A 14,269-nucleotide genomic window follows, 5' to 3' on the forward strand; every position below is an offset into this window, starting at 1 on the left:
TTGTTCGATTTCTATGTTTTTTTACAGGAAATAATACGAATAAAAAAACCGAAAATAGTTTGTTTCAGAAACCCATTTTTAGAGTTGTTCTAACACTCAGGGTAAACTGGCGTTGCAAAAAACCGATATTACCGAAAATCAGTTGTTTGAGGGATAAACGCCATCCCTACTCTGTGTCAACCGCGCCGTTCTGTCCCTGGCACGGCACGCTCACTGCTCGGTCAATTGTTGACCTGTTGGTGAGCGTGCGCGCAATCGTTAAGAATGTTGGAACTGCGTAATGCAGTCCAAATTTTGGGTGGATAGTAAAATCTGTGTGTGCTTGTAGAGACGTAGACGATAAAGCAGTTTAGCTAATGAGTAAATAGAAGCTTTCGAAATGTGGTGCTATAGAAGAATGCTGAACATTACGTGGATAGATCGCGTAACTAATGAGGTACTGAAAAGAATCGGAGAAAAAGAAATTTACGGCACCACTTGGACCGCATGAGGCCCAATACAAATATCAGTATATGAGCATCCGTCATCAATAAAATTCGATTGTGAAAAGATATGATAAACAGAAACCTAACCCTAAAGGCAAGATGAAACACGCAGCAACATTTTGCGAAGATTTTCGAAATATATTTCACAATATTCGCAAAAATATTAAATTTTTTTGTATATGTGAGGGCATGTTGCCAGTCGGTTTTTAGGTGGAATGCATATTGTTGCAGTCGGCCATACATCTAAAAGAATAGTTTGAACTTTTACAAATCACACCTATCCATCATTATCCCCTTCTGCACAGTCATGCGCTACGCATGAAATCTTCGTTTGTAAGCGCAAATGTTTGTGAACAGTTATTTTCTAGAGTAAAGCACACAAAGCGTAAAAATAGAACCAAAGTCTCAGATGAATACCTTCTGAACATCCTGCGAATCGCAACTTCGGTCGACCAAAAACAAAGCCAAACGTCACATTAATTCTGTGATTTTTAATTACTTATATATAAAATTATTGGTGAAATCTCATATACGCTCAGTTTTAATTTTATTGTTTAAGCGTTTAACGCTGACGTGAAGTGACAAAACTCACGGGACACTCCTAATATCGCGTCGGACCACTGCCTCTATAGCCGTCCATAACTGAAGAACAGCAGGATTTTATGCACGACCACTGCCTCTATAGCCGTCCATAACTGAAGAACTGAGCAAGATTTTGTGCACGAACGGACTTCTTGATTATGTTCCATAAATGTTCGATTGGATTCATGTCGGGCGAGCTAGTTGGCCAGATTATTCTCTCAAACTGTCCAGATGTACTTTAAATGAATTGCGAACAACTAAGGCCCGGTGACATGGCGCATTGTTATCCATAAAAATTGAATCGTAATTTGGTATCATAAAGCCCAAAAATGGCTGGAAATGATCTCCAAGAAGCCAATATAACTATTTGCAGAGAATGATCGGTTCAGTTGGTCCAGAGGACCCAGTTATTTCCATGTAAATATATCCCACACTATTACGGAGCCACCACCAGCTTTCACGGTGCCTTGTGGACAACTTGGGTCCATGGTTTGGTGTCTACGCCCCAATATAACCGGATCATCACCTCTTACCAAATGAAATCGACCCTTTCCTGTCCAAACCTCGGTTTTCGTGTCGTCTAAGGTCAACCGATATGGAAACAAGCCCACGGAAGGCGTTGCAGGCGCTTTCGTACTGTTGCGAACTGCACTCGCGTCGATCGCCTGCTGCCATAGCCCAACAACGCCAAATTTCGTCGCACTGTCCTGCGTCCCACATTGATTTCTGCGATTATTTCATCTAATGTTGCTTGTCTGTTAGCACCGACAACTACCCAAAGGCCGTTGGTTTCGGTCGTTAAGCGAAGGCCGTCGACCACAGCGTTGCCCGTCGTGAGAGATAATGGCTAAAATGTGGTACTAGCGGCATTCTCTTGACACTGTGGTTCTCGGAATATTGCATTCCATAACGATATCCGAAACGGAATGTCCCATGCGAGTAGCTTCAACTACCTTTTTTCGGACTGAAGACAACAACAATAATAATAACAATTACACTACTGACCATTAAAATTGCTACACCACGAAGATGACGTGCTACAGACGCGAAATTTAAACGACAGGAAGAAGATGCTGTGATACGCAAATGATCAATTTTTCAGAGCATTCACACAAGGTTGGCGCCAGTGGCTACACCTACAACGTGATGACACGAGGAAAGTTTCCAACCGATTTCTCATACACAAACAGCAATTGACCGTGTTGCTTGGTGAAACGTTGTTGTGATGCCTCGTGTAAGGAGGAGAAATGCGTACCATCACGTTTCCGGCTTTGATATAGATCGGATTGTAGCCTATCGCGATTGCAGTTTATCGTATCTCGACATTGCTGCTCGCGTTGTTCAAGATCTAATGACTGTTAGCAGAACATGGAATCGGTGGGACAACGACCACCTGCACGAACAGTTCGACGACGTTTGCAGCAGCATGGACTATCAGCTCGGAGACCGTGGCTGCGGTTACCCTTGACACTGCATCACAGACACGAGCGCCTGCGATGGTGTACTCAACGACGAACCTGGGTGCGAAACGTCATTTTTTCGGATGAATTCAGGTTCTGTTTACAGCATCAAGATGGTCGCACCCGTGTTTGGCGACATCGCGGTGAACGAACATTGTAAGCGTGTATTTGTCATCGCCATACTGGCGTATCACCCGGCGTGATGGTATGGGTGCCATTGGATACACGTCTCGTTCACCTCTTGTTCGCACTGACGGCACTTCGAACAGTGGACGTTACATTTCAAATGTGTTACGACCCGTGGCTCTGCCCTTCATTTGATCCCTGCGAAACCCTACATTTCAGCAGGATAATGCACGACCGCATATTGCAGGTTCTGTACGGGCCTTTCTGGATACAGAAAATGTTCGGCTGCTGCCCTGGCCTGGACGTTCTCCAGATCTCACACCAACTGAAAACGTCTGGTCAATGGTGGCCGAGCAACTGGCTCGTCACAATACGCCAGTCACTACTCTTGATGAACTGTGGTATCGGATTGAAGCTGCATGAGCCGCTGTACATGTACACGCCATCCAAGCTCTGTTTGCCTCAATGCCCAGGCATATCAAGGCCGTTATTACGGCCAGAGGTGGTTGCTCAGGGTACTGAAGTCTCAGGATCTATGCATCCAAATTGCGTGAAAATGTAATCACATGTCAGTTCTGGTATAATATATTTGTCCAATGAATACCTGTTTATCATCTGAATTTATTCTTGGTGTAGCAATTTTAATGGCCAGTAGTGTACCTTGTAATAATGCGTGGCCCGCCAGGGTAGCCGAGAGCGCTAACGCACTGCTTCCTGAACTCGGGTAGGCGCGCCAGACCCGGATCGAATCTTCGCGGCGGACTAACGATGAAGGCCGGTGTGCCGGCAAGCCTGGATGTGGTTTTTAGGTGGTTTTCCACATCTCACTAGGGAATACTGGACAGGTCCCCACGTTCGGCCTCAGTTGCACGACTCGCAAACATTTGAAACACGTTCGCACTATTCCATGGATTACGCTAGACGCAGACAGTTGGGGTACACACGTCCCGTCCCGGGGGGAGGGTGTGGAGGAAGGGGTGGCGACAGGAAGGGCATCCGGCCACCCCTTAAAATTAACGCGCCAAATCCGGTTAACCATAACAGCAGACCCCCCCAAGCAGGGATTAATGCTTGGAAAGAGAGATCTTAGTAACAATGCGTATTTAGGTCAATTATTTGCCGTATTTGCTACAAAGTACTAAGGTGACTTAAAGGACGAGTGTATCCTTGATATACGGGAGGTGTTGGTAATTTTTCCGCGTCCTTCGGCGTGCAGCCTGGCAGCTTGCTGGTGTAACAGCGAACGGTGGGTTTTCCGAAGCGCAGGTGCAAACGTTGCGCCGGCGTTGTGGAAGGCGCAGATAAGCTCACTGGGAAGGCGCCACGTCCCTGCTTTCCGCTTTTACGGCCGCAGATAACGCAAGCTTTTTGTTCTGCACCAGTGTATAGCCGCGTTAAGCTGGCGCGCTATGCCAGCGCACACGGCGGGTTTCAGAACATGCGTGAATTCACAACCCCCGTCAGCAGGTTTCGCTCGATATACCAAACATCCCGCATCACAGACTTGTGTTAAAAGGAATATTTTGACTGGTCATCACAAAGCTGGACTTAGGATAGTCAGCCATTATTAGATATTTTTAGGCAGTTATATAATATACACTGAGGCAACAATAGTCTTGGAATAGCGATGTGTGCATATACAGACGACGGTAGTATCGCTTACACAAGGTATAAAAGGGCATTTCATTGGTAGACCTGTCATTTGTACTCTGGCAATCTATGTGAAAGACTTCAGATGTGATTATGCCCGCAACTACGGGACTTACGACTTTGAACACGGAATGGTAATTGGAGCTAGAAGCATGGGACATTCCATTTCGGAAATCGTTAGGGAGTTCCGTATTCCGAGATCTACAGATCAAGAGTGCGCTGAGAATACCAGATTTTCAGGCATTACAACGCAGAGACCGACGGCCTTCACATAACGACCAAGAGCAGTGGCGTATGGTTATAGTTGTTAGTGCTAACAGACAAACACCGCGTGAAATAGTTGCAGCAATCAATTTGGGACATACGACGAACATATCCATTAGGAAAGCGTGCGAAATTCAGCATAAGGGGAGGTTTACTATCTTTTGGTTCAAAAACCTATTTTTTAAATTGCGTTTTTGGATCAATAAATGTGTTTAGAATCCACCCCTGAAATGGTTTTTCCGCATACGGAACGGAAATGTACGTTTCCAGAATGAGATTTTCACTCTGCAGCGGAGTGTGCGCTGATATGAAACTTCCTGGCAGATTAAAACTGTGTGCCGGACCGAGGCTCGAACTCGGGACCTTTGCCTTTCGCGGGCAAGCGCTTGGGCAGCTCAGTTGGTAGAGCACTTGCCCGGGAAAGGCAACGGTCCCGAGTTCGAGTCTCGGTCCGGCGCACAGTTTTAATCTGCCAGGAATTTTCGGAAATGTTTGTTATTCGCGGTTGAACAAAAAAATGCACCTGCCTGAAATTGGCCTTTTTCACGCACCAGTTTGTTTCTTTCGGAGGACGAGTTATTGTACCGGTGCTTGGGAGGAAACACACAAAATTCAAATGAAAGTTTGAACGCGTGTGTTTGGAAGTTAACCCCCAAGCATTTGCATTCTGGTGCGAAGACTGTGGAGATTGCGGCTTTCCTGGCAGTGAGCAGCTTCAACGAAGCGTATTCAGCAATTCTTAAAGACCATGACAACGATGGACGTCACCCTGGGACTCTATTCGACGCAGTTCGCCAAGCCTCGGACGCCCACCGGATTCAAGCGGCCGAAAACCGCTTGTCTCCGGCCGTACGAGCGGCTCTGAAGCAGCGCAGCATGGTCCAGATCGAGCAGAACGCCCTCTATGAGGAAGAGGAAGGACTAGTTTATGGACCCGGAATAGCAGATAGAACGTACGTTGCATAATATGACATTTATATGTAGCCAAAACTTCAAACGCGTTTTTCTCGAAATGACTTTTTTTTATCGCGCGGTATGGTAACTTCAAATATACTGAACCGATTGGCATGATTCTTTGTTTCCGGTGGAGCTAACTAAATTGTGTAGGAGTTGTACCACTTTTATTCCGATCCATCAACTGTAAATATTTTTACTTGGCCGACGAAGTTGAAAAATCTATGAAAAAACCCTATTTTTTTCAAATGGCCGCCATTTTGTTTCCTATGGTCCAAACAACTTAAGCGAGGTACAGCTCCTAAAGACTCTTATATACTTCTCTAACGTCAACACAATTCTGATTTCAAACGGGCCGGCTGACCTGTGACGTACCGCGCGTGGGGTTCTACATCGAAATTTTTTTTCGGTCTGGCGGCACTGCTGCCTTTGCTCTTTGACATTTCCGGCCGAAAAAATTACAGTTTGTAGAGGAAATATCAGTAAACATTTTGACCAAAAAAATGCTCAGAGAACATGCATTTTTCGGGCCAAAGATAGTAAACCTCTCCTTAATGGACTATGGCAGCAGACGACCGACGCGAGTGCCTTTGCTAACAACACAACATCGCTTGCGGCAACTCTGCTGTACTCGTGACCATGTCGACTGGACCCTAGACGACTGGTAAACGGTGGCCTGGCCAGATGAGTCCCGATTTCAGTTGGTAAAAACTGATGGGAGGGTTAGAGTGTGGCGCAGACCCCACGAAGCCATGGAACCAAGTTGTCAACAAGGCACTGCGCAAGCTGGTGGTGACTCCATAATATGTGCTGTGTTTTCATGGAACAGACTAGGTCGTCTGATCCAGCTGAACCAATCACTGACTGGAAATAGTTATATTCAGCTACTTCGAGCCATTTGCAGCCTTAGGGACTTCATGTTCCCAAATGGAATTTTTATGGGTGAGAGTGCAGCGAGTAACCGAGTCATAATTGTTCGCGATTGGTTTGAAGAACCTTCTGGGCAGTTAGAGCGAGTGGTTCGGTCACGTAAGTCGCCCGAAACCAATCGTATCGAACATTAATGGGAAGTAATCCGTGGGTAGCGGACTTGCAAAGACTTGTTGAGTGCATACCACGTCGAGTTGCTGCACTATGACTTCTGCCATCTGACCCGCTTAAACGTTTCAGCCCAGGTATCTCTGGAACAATCATCATCATCATCATCTTGGACAGTTTCCAGCCACTGGCTGGGTCTGTCGGGAACACAAGCCTCTCCATCGTGTTCTGTCTTTCCACCATTCCCCCTCTTCCACCTTCGTCCAGTTCTCTCCTCTTCTCGTCACACATTCCTTCACTCCCTTCACCCATCTATCTCTTGGTCTTCCCCTGTGCCTCTTCCCCTCCAGTTGCAGATCAAACATCCTCTTTGGAATTCTTCCCTCATCCATTCTCTTCATGTGTCCATACCACTGCAGTCTTGATTTTTCTATCCTGTCCTGTACTGGTTCCTCCTTTAGTCTTTCCCTCACATACACATTTCGCAATCTGTCTCGTCTTGTTACACTCAACCTGCTCCTCTGGAACTTCATTTCACTAGCTTGTATTCTACTTTTGTCGTTTTTGTGCATTACCCATGCCTCACTTCCGTATGCCAATATGGGGACAAAGTAGGTTCGGTATATAATTCCCTTGGATTTCTGTGGCACCTCCTTGCTCCAAATAAGCCCCCTAATGCATTTGAAGAACTGCCCTGCTTTTCTGCACCTTTCATTTATTTCCATTGCGTTTCCCCCCTTACTTTCAATCATGCTTCCCAGGTACTTGAAGTTCTCTACCACTTGTAGTTTTTCCCCTCCACAAGTTATATCCACATTTGGCTTATTCTTCTTCCTTGTTGTGACAATTATTTCACTTTTCTTTGCAGAGAAATGCATTCCATATTGTGCTGCCGTTGCCTCCCATACATCTAACTGCTCTTGCACCTCCTTCTCGCAATTTCCCCATAACATCAGGTCATCGGCAAAAAGCAATGCTTTCATTTTATGATCTCTAATTGCATCTGATACTTGCTGTAGGATTTCATCCATAACAATAATAAACAATAAAGGCGAAAGTGCACTTCCCTGTCGCAGCCCATTTTCCAGCTTGAACCATGCAGTACGTTCCCTCCCCACTTTCACACAACTCTCACTTCCCTCATACATTTTTCTGACTTTTCTGGAACAATAGATACTCAAAAACGACTTTCGCGGGTATGAATGTAAAGCAAGGGCTCCTGAAAGTAAATACGCGGTGTTCAAAAGTCTCTCTGCAGTGCCGTATGCCGCAGTGAATATACCGAAATGAAACTCAGTGAAATACGAGTTATTAATTTATTGAATACTCATTTTTACTTACAAATTTTCACATTAAATGGTGTAAGTGTCCGCCCCCCCCCCTCGTTGTTGAATACACAATTCAATTCGTCTAATCATGTTTCCAAACACAAGCTTCTGTAAGAGAAGCAGTGAAAGTGGATATTGCAGTTTTCAGTTCATCGATGGATTTTGGACGGTTTTTATAGACAGTTGTTATCGCTGCACCCCCGAAGAGGAAGTCAGGTGGTGATAGGTCTGGCGATCGTGGAGGCCAAAGTCCCTGTGAAATTATGCGATCACCAAAAACATCAGCAAGCAGTGACATTGAAACACGAGCTGTATGCGCGGTTCCACCGCCTTGTTCAAAATAACCGTTCAGTATTTCACTTAACACTAGTTCTCCTATGAATGGGTACAGAATATCACTGCAGTATCGTTGTGCGTTTATTGTTTCGTTGAGAAATATGGGACCCACAAACCGACTTCTAGAAACTGCAATCCAAACTCATATTTTCACAGAATGATGTGGTTCCTCATGAATGCACAATGGATTTACAGTACTCCACATACGAGAGTTTTGTGAATTCATCTACCCGGATAAATGACTCCACGCCTCATCAGTGAAAAACATTTCATTAAGGATATCCCTTAAATTTTGTTGAACGAAATTTTTGAACCATTAACAATAATGCAGTCTCTTGCCATGATCAGTATTTTTCCGTTCTTGCACGACTGTCACTGTGTATGGGAAAAGTTCTAATTTTTTCCTTAAAGCTGTGTGGGCCGTTCCGGCACTAACATCGATTTCCTGGGCGAGTTTTCTTATTGACTTGTTCGGACTCATGGTCATTTTGTCGGAAATATCTAGTATTTTATCCTCAGACAAAACGCTAGCACGAACACTTCTCGGTGCATCTGTCACTGAACCCATACTTCGAAATTTGTTAGTCAAATCTCACACAGTATCGGGATGTGGGAGTGTTGTCTACGGGAAAAATGATTTAAATGTGTGACGAACTGAAACTATGTATTTACCGCCAGCTTTGAACACTTGTTCGACTAAAAACACACGTCCTTCAGTGGTTGCAATTTTAGCAGTGACAGAAACGAAACAAAGGAACAAAGGAACTAAAACGTTCACGACAACACGTGACGACACACACCAACGATACTACTGACACTGGCTGAGATAAACGAAACAGTGGAATGTTGGGAGAGTCCACTTGAAGGGAAGTAACCCGGGCTGGCGAACAATCATACAGCACTGCGGAGGGACTTTTTTAACACCCCGTACTGTGAGACATTCTAAAATCCAATCAAATATTATTTTCGACATAAACTTACGTTTTTTTAATTGATGCCCCGTATTATTTCTTACGTAATCAGTAACATAAAAAATAAATAAAAAACAATGGCGTTCGCTGGATCGCAAGATGTCAGTGACTATCCGAGAAATTGCAAAGCAAAGTTGGCGTTTGCAATGAATGAAATGGTCCACTATTTCACATCCCGAGAGGGAAGCGTGAACCCCATGTAGCCCGTAATCGCGACTACTACGACGCGACAAGCGCTTTTCTCATTTTTCTTTATTTCTTTACTGGAAACAATACAGACGTCCTGTCATCCTGTCACACACACTGAAAAATAAGGAGACATTACTCGTTCGTGCTTGATTGATCTTTATTTTACAATAATGGTGACGACATACCGGATATCACTTGCCAGAGTAAACATAATTCATGGCTGAGCAAGGGGGTAAATGCTAGTTGTACGTATTTGAACAGCAGTTACATAATGGTACATGGTAGGTACAGGACATGTCACTCAACGTTATTGATGATTAGGTTAGACTTGAGTTTTTGCACAAAAATGCGCAGTAGTACCTACGAAACAAACTTACGTTTCCTCAGAAACACACCAAATGTACGCCGGTGTACAATCACATTTCTCACAACAGAAACACTACAACGTATGTTCGAAGAGATCGCCATTTACAAGGTAATACCGCTGTGCATGCTCCAACACTGATCGGCTCATTGTTGTCTCTGTTTCTAGTGTTACTGCGGTACATTCGGCGGTAATACGAGGTTTCATGTTGTCCATTGTTATTTGAAACTTGTGGTACACCACATTTTTCACAGGTCCCTAGACAAAAAAGTTTCATGGGGATGAAATCCCACGACCACGCTGGAAATCTCTGAACAGAACTGCCCCGCCCTATCCATCGGTTTAGGAATTGTTGGTTTAGCGCACTGACCGGTATTGTTCCGCAGTGTGTTCGTAGTTAAATAACACTTCCAAGAGGGTAATCGATATGTACGTATCAAAGTTTGTGACACGAAACTTTATTATTACCTTTTGCCCTCGTGACATCGGTGAAAGTAAAACACGCTTGCATCCCGAGATGTGCAATAGCTGCGTGTTTAGTTTTATTTCAACCGTCAACTTCGCTTCTCGGTATTTAACTGACGTTTTGCTATGCAACCAACGCCATTTACTTTATTGAATGCATTAGAAATAATGCGGGGTATCCATTTAAAAAGAGGGTTGTGCTGAAAGTAATATTCGCTTACGTTTTAGAATGTCTGGCAACGGCCTTGCCGCAGTGGATACACTGGTCCCCGTCACATCACCGAAGTTAAGCGCTGTCGGGCGTGGCCGGCACTTGGATGGGTGACCATCCGGGCAGTCATGCGCTGTTGTCATTTTTCGGGGTGCGAGGAGCTACTCGACCGCATAGTAGCGGCTCCGGTCAAAGAAAATCATCACAACGACGGGGAGAGCGTTGTGCTGTCCACACGTCCCTGCTATCTGCATCCTCAGTGAGGATGACACGGCGGTCGAATGGTCCCGATGGGCTACTTCTGGCACGAAGGCGGAGTGCTTTTTAGAATGTCTCATTGTATTTACTTTCATGAGTCACTGACTTACATCCATACCCGAGAAAGTCGTTTTTGAGTATCTATCCTTCCAGAGATTCCTGCGCTGAAACGGAGCACTCTGTATACTGCTCAAAAGAATTATGGAACATAACTCAGGGCGTCTGCCATACTCCATTGAGCAATAATTGAGGACTGGGTATGTAAGCAAACAATACCTTTATTCTTCACATATTAAGTTACAACAAAACAGCATTACATTCTCGATCGTTTACATAAAAAGAACTGAAATGTCCAACAGGTTTCGGTTACAAAGTGGAAATAATCATTCATTCTGTCATCCTGAGTCCTTTTCATGGGATTAACACTGTTTCACTAACGTGTAAGCCCTCACTGAACGTTTATCACTGCCTGACACGTACGTGGCATGCTATGCATTAGTCTACAGAGGTCATGCTGTGGTATTCAAATCCTTCGATGAGAGTTCTTAGAGAGTCTATGGTGGAACAGGGCGACCTTGAACACGTCTGTCAGCCATGTCTCACATGTGCATGATGGGGTTTAGGTCGGAACTCACCACCGGTCGTTCCGTAACTTCGATGTCGAGGCTTCGCAACGCATTTCTGCTGACGCCCCTCCAAATAGGCCTTGGAATTAGAAGGAATCCATCGCATGCAGCAGCCAGCACATGGATTAACAGGATCTGTTTCATGTACTGCGTGGCGGTAAGGCGACTGTGGACAAGATCTGTATGGCTGTCAACACTGAAGCCTTCTCACATCACGTCACAGGACCTTGGAAATCTGTCGGTTTTCTGGACAACATTGGCAAATACCGCCTAGTACTCTGGACTCGTCTGTGAACAACTGCTTTCACCTGTGGGCGAAGTTGCCAGGTGATGAGAACTGCAGATCTGAAAGCGAGCTGATGGCCGTTGTCTTGTCTACTCGAACCGCACATCTGGGTAGTACGGTCCTTACTCGTGACTTGTCTGATAGAACACAGCGGCTCCAATGCTCTGGCGGTACCCGTACGACGTCGCAACGTTGAGGTGGCTAGATATCGGTCTTCACCTTAGGATGTAATACGTCGGCAACCTTGCCGAACTCGCCTTGTCTATTGACTATAGCGTGTCCACAACCTATGGATGACACATGGAGAGGCAACGGCATCTGCAGCTACACGACCAAAGATCTATTCTTGCAAGTCCGGCCTTCCAAATTGCTCTCTGTTAAGATGTCGCATTGCATGTACCTGGTTGGAAAACAACAAATCATAACTGCCGTCCGTGTACCTAACTAGAAAACATTTGGTCACAGGTAATCGCTTTCTTCTCAGGGGTCACCTTATACTGTAATGCATAACACAGCCAATAGACGGCGAATGATTTTTATTGTTGTCTGAAGCTTTTCACGGATGATGCTGTTAAAGTCGCAATGGTAGAAAATTGTGGCAAAGTGTAGGGGGGCCTGGATATGACCTATGCTTGCAGCAGGAAGTGGCAATTGACCCTCAGCATAAAAAAATGTAACCTATTGGCGAATAGATAGACAGAAATACCCTTCACTGTATGATTCCACAATACCAGGAAAATCATTAGAAGTAGTTAATCTTTTATGTAGGTCAGGAACAGCAGAGGGCATGTAACACTTCACTGGGGAACGACAGGTACTACAGAATTATTGTAAATGATTGACCCATTTTAAAAAATTCGTATGTATTAAGTACAAATTCAAAATGAACGAGCTTTATACCAATGAAAAGAGGAAGTTCCAAAGTTTTTGATGGGCGGGCGGTGATGGTTTCAGATGCGGCCCGTAGAGTTCGCGCGGCAGTAGGGCCGTCATTCCGTTTCACTGTCAGTTGTGAGTGAGATGGCGACTGTGGAGAACAAGGTTTTCTGCGTTCGTGAAATCGCGAAAAGTTAGACGAAAATTGCAGTGCAGCAGGCATTTCGTACCAAATTCGGTATTCAACCATCAACTCGCAAAAGCGTTAGCCGTTGGTTTAAACAATTTGAACAGACTGGGAGTGTTTGCAAAGGAAAAAGCACGGCCTACCCCATGTGTTGCAGGATGATGTGCGACGGATTCAATGAAGTTTTCTGCGCAGTCTCAGTAGGTCTACCAACAGAACCAGTCGAGAACTTGGAATACTCCAACCAAATGTATGGAAAGTTGTGAGACGGCGTTTGCTGTACAAGCCCTACGGATTACAATTTGAACACGCTCTCAACCCCAGTGACAAAGAGAAGCGTCTCGTTGTTGATAATTCTTCCGGGTTATATGGCCGTGGTCCATGGGATTCTTCTATTCCTAACGGTTCGTCCAGTACTACGTTGGACATCCTCAGAGGTATGTCTGGTCCTGCTGAGTCCTGCCGACTCAGGATTCAGCAGGACCAGCCATACCTCTGAGGATGTCCAACGTAGTATTGGACGAAACGTTAGGAAGAGGAATACCATGGACCACGGCCATATAACCCGGAAGAATTATCAACAACAGTACCATCCGGTCGTGAAAGCCTTCATTGTATGATTAGAAGCGTCTCGCATTTTGTGGTTACGTGCTAGCAAAGATGGAGGATGACTCATTTCTACAGCTTATAATGTATAGCGATGAAACGACGTTCCACCTTAGTGAAAAGTCAGCAGACAATGTTCGCATATGGTATTTGGAAAATCCACATTCGCCATTGCAACACGAAAGAGACTCACCGAAGATCAACGTGTTCTGTGCCGTATCCCGTACAGACGTTTATGGACCATTTTTGTTTGCGGAAAGAACTGTAATGGGAATTACTTTCCTGGACATGTTGGAAAATGGCTGTTCCAACAAGTAATGGAAGATTCCCAGGACTTCATTTTCCAGAAGGATGGAGCTTCGCTCCACTGGCATCGTGATGTACGACGAGGGTTTTCGAATGACTCCCCCTTCCTCAGCGCTGGATCGGTCGCAGGGGACTTGAGGACCTGGCTCTGCACTTCTGGCCACCGAGATCTCCTGACACACACCCCGCGAGTATTTCTTATGGAGTTATGTGAAGGAAGCTGTTTACGTCCCGCCTCTACAAACCACTGCGAACGATCGGCGGAACCGGATCACAGCTGCCGTGCACTCACTAACAGCAGATAAGCTTTCGCGTGTGTGGGATGAGTTTGGCTACCGCGTCGATGTTTGCCGTGCAGCCAACAGTGACAGCATTGAACATTTATCACATTTCTAATTATTAAAATCTAATTAATTAAAAATTACTAAATTTATTAAGTTGATATTAAACATTATGAAAATATGATCGAAGCATACGAAATAAATTAAAATTTGTGCTGCGGCCGGGACTCGAACCAAGGTCTTCTTGATTGCTAGGCAAACCATTACTCTACCACAGCACAATGGTCAACAATGCTCCACAAACTACCTAAGCTGAGTGGTCTTCCCAACACAAACTTCCATTCATTTTCCTATTCATATTGTCGCTACTACCAGGGCTCTCCGATATTGGCAAGCACCCCAGCAGTTAGACGTAATGGG

General features: G+C 45.0%; 1 long non-coding RNA gene across 1 annotated transcript in view; it reads left to right on the forward strand.

The window, feature by feature from the left end:
* Positions 1-14,269, forward strand: part of LOC124718962 — a 366,593-nt gene that overhangs the window by 351,495 nt on the left and 829 nt on the right. The gene's annotated exons all lie outside the window — the stretch shown is intronic.

The sequence above is a fragment of the Schistocerca piceifrons genome, chromosome 10, assembly GCF_021461385.2.
Source record: "Schistocerca piceifrons isolate TAMUIC-IGC-003096 chromosome 10, iqSchPice1.1, whole genome shotgun sequence".
Lineage (NCBI taxonomy): Eukaryota > Metazoa > Arthropoda > Insecta > Orthoptera > Acrididae > Schistocerca > Schistocerca piceifrons.